Source organism: Myotis brandtii, unplaced genomic scaffold (genome assembly GCF_000412655.1).
Source record: "Myotis brandtii unplaced genomic scaffold, ASM41265v1 scaffold433, whole genome shotgun sequence".
Lineage (NCBI taxonomy): Eukaryota > Metazoa > Chordata > Mammalia > Chiroptera > Vespertilionidae > Myotis > Myotis brandtii.
In genome coordinates, this window is record NW_005366559.1 from 685069 (window position 1) to 688783 (window position 3715).

Here is a 3715-nt window from a genome sequence, read left to right on the forward strand (position 1 = left end):
GACCCCACACGGCAGCCGCTGTGGGGACGCGCTGCCATGGCTTTATTCTCAGCCACACGCAGCCGAGCCCGAGCGGTGGGTCTGGGGCGTAGCTGTGCTCGGCCCCCACCTGCTCTCACCGGGAGGTGCATGAGCCCCACGTCCAGGAACTGCCCAGGCAGGGGGAAGCGGGCGTCCGCGGCTCAGACCCGCAGCTGGGCCCTCAGATGAACGGGGAGCATCTGGCGGTGCCGCTGTGAGCAGGTAATGAGGCCGCCTCGCACGCCCAGATGTGAGCCTGCATCCCGGCAGCTGTCCTGCTGGGAGCTGCAACCCCCCGACCATCTGCTGCTGGGCTCTGGGGTGCACTGCTCGCTCCCTCTCGCGGTTCCTACTCTTTCCCCAGAAAATGTGCTTTCTGTCCCCGTGGTATTGCCCTGCTTTCCCGGGTGTCGTTCCGGCTCGGGGATACCCACCCCGTTCTCTGTGATGTGCCAGGGAAACCGTGCCGTCGTCTGATCACGGCCGGGGGAGAGGCTGTGACACGAGGTCATTTCCTGAGGTTTGATGAGAAGAGCATTTTAGCCAGAGAAGTCACACTTTCCGGCCCCCGTAGAAGAAAGGGCTGGAGGGAGGGCACCCCTGGACACGGCACAGCGGGCAGGGGAACACCTTTGACCTCAACGTGCTCATCCCCGGGACACGCGTCAGCATCACGCTTGGTGCCGCCTGCCTCCCGGGTAAGAGGCTCCCTCCTCCATGACGCCTCGGCCCGCGGGCAACATCACACACCCACACCCCAGTGCAGGAGAAGCACCGGAAACATGGAACCATAAAACACCGTGTGCTGGACCCAGCGTATCTGGGACTTTACCCCCAAGAAACTGCCATGTGTCGGGAACAGGACGAGGTGTGAACAGCGGCAGGGATTTGATCTCAGTCCCCAGGTTGGTTTTATAATACCCCCCAGAAGTGGGCCGTCTCAGCGTGTGGAGGACAGCGTTCGTTCGGGAGCGAAGGGGGAGATGGAGGAGCACCGCGCTGACGGGTCTCGGGGTTCCTCCGGGACACGCGGACCCAGCACCAAGCCCTCGCGCACAGGGTCACCCCCTGACCTCCTGGCCTGGCAGACAGTTCAGGAACCACAAGTACCTGGGGGACGGGCAAGTCCATGTGAGACGCCGCCTGTCCCAGCTGCGGGGCCTGTTCATTGCAGCTCGTTCTCATGGAGACACTCGTCTCAGGCTCCCCAAGGGCCCCCAGCTGGACGCCCGCCCTCCTGCTCCCCGGGCAGGGCCAGCCGGGAGCTGCACGTGGACAAGCTTCCCAGGAACCCTGATCGCACGGCCCCAGTCTCTGCGGCCAAATCCGGATGATGGCCGTGTCTTCCGTTACCATAGAGATGAGAGTGCTGGGAGCTGGAGAGGGGCCGCTCGAGTGGGGAGTGGGTTGGTCGGCAGGCACAGTGCGAGCCCGGAAGATGCAAGTCTGTTACAGTCCAGGTGCCAGGCCTGCGGGCCACCTGGGAGCCGAGAGGAGCTGAGAGACCGCGGGGAGCGGGCAGAGGGAACAACGCTGGGAGCGAGGGGCAAGACGGGCTTAACGCTCGCCCCGCTACGGGAAGAGCCGGCCCCCAGGAGCCACCTCGGATGTCGGATGTGATGTCCGAGACCAAGTCCTGTGCCCACCGACGCTCTCGCCAGGGCAGCAAGAGAAGTCCCCGTCGCTGACTCAAACTCCGGGATTGTTTCCGTAAAAACCTTTCCACCTCTTCTTGTCATTTGGACCCTCTGAGCGTCTTTTCCGGTTTGCCTTCCCCCCTCCCATCCCAGACGCAAAGTTGTTTGTACATTACGGTTAGAATCGCATCAAAACGCAGTATCTGGCCCGGCTGGCGTGGCTCCGTGGTTGAGCATCGACCTATGACCCAGGAAGTCACGGCTCTGTTCCTGGTCAGGGCACAGGCCCAGGTTGTGGGCTCGATCCCCAGTGGGGGGCGTGCAGGAGGCAGCTGATCCATGATTTTCTCTCATCATTGATGTTTCTCTCTCTCTCTCTCTCTCTCTCTCTCTCTCTCTCTTCTCTGAAATCAATAAAAATATATTTTAAAAGAAAAAGAAAAAATAACCCGGCATCTGAACATGAGCCACAGCCATTGCTCGGGAACAAGGAGCCTTGTGGGCGGTGCTCTTTCTCTCCCCACACCTGCCAGGTGCGCCCACACCCTCTCTTCTTTCCTTCTCAGCTCTGCCCAAGCCAGGACCAGCTCCTGCAGCCAGGCCTCTCTCCCTCCGTCCCTCTGTTTTTCTCTCTACTTCCTTCCCTCCGTTACTTCTTGCTATTTTCTTCTAATTCAATCTTTTTTAAAAATATATTTTCATTAATTTCAGAGAGGAAGGGAGAGGGAGAGAGAAACATCTATGATGAGAGAGTATCATCGATCGGCTGCCTCCTGCACGCCCCCCACTGGGAATCGTGCCCACAACCTGGGCATGTGCCCTGACCGGGAATCGAACGTGACCTCCTGGTTCATAGGTCGATGCTCAACCCCTGAGCCACGCCAGCCAGGCTCTAATTTGATCTTCTTATGCCAGTAGCTGGGAGAAGGAAAACCCAGCGTGGGCCAAAGAAGCCCTGAGACATTTAGGAAGGTCCAGTCCCTGCTGACCGCCTCCCCCACCAGGACACGGCTGGGCGAGCAAAGCCGTGGCCGGGCCTGTGGTTTTCAAATCCCAGCTCCTGGGGAGGCTCTGGGAGCCCCCACTCACGCTATTTTATTCCAAATGTGCATTTCAAACAGGACACCTACTTCATCCCCTCCCCTTCCACCTCCTAAAAAACCTGATCGTACACATTTTTCATGTACATTGAATGCATGTTACATGTTAGATATGCATACATGTAGCCTGTGTGTGCACAAATGTAATACATGTAAATGCGTATTGCATTACATTTTAGGTAAATGCCATGTAAACTGTAAGTCGAGAGGCTTACACGTTTTAACACATTGTGAACTTGTGCTGACAGGTAAATCGCTTTGTGCAGATTTGAAATAGAGGTTTCCCCAAGGTTTCTGGTGACTGTGGCCTTGAGGGAAGGTTGTCAAGCTGCCCTGGTGTTTATAAACTCTGCCTGTGGGCGGCCATTTCTATAAATTGTGTCAGGAGTACACGTCAAAGCACACGAGTGAGGGACCCCATTGAATGCCCGGGGAGGCCGGACCTGTGGGGACCGCCTGGTGCAGGGCAGGGCACTGGCGCTGTCGTGAGCGGCTGCCCAGGCCCGGAGACGGTCTCAGCTCGTCTCAATGTCCCAGCTGCTTTTCAGGTGACTTTTCCTTTAGAGAAATCAGTGACCCCGCGTTAGATGGAAACCTCCTGCTCTTCCTCCTGCGAGCGCCCCGGTCAGGTGACAGAGGAGCCCCCAGACGGCACCCCAGCCGTCAACCAGCAGGCAAGTTCCAGCGGGAGAACCTGCTGCTCCCAGGCCCCTCGCTGAGAGCGGATGGACTTTATGAAGCTAATTGTCACCTTGTGACAAGACAAGCGTGTGCTCACAAACCATCATCTCCCCGGCTTTCTGCAGCGGGGTTCCATTCAGAGTTCGTTTGAGAATAGAAATGCTTTGCTGTCAAATACAGTCACTGACAGCCTCACGCACCGCCTCCTCCCTCCTCTTCTCCTCCTAACAGACAGCCCTTGTTTTCCAGGCTGCTCTCCCCCCGCCCCCCCTCCGC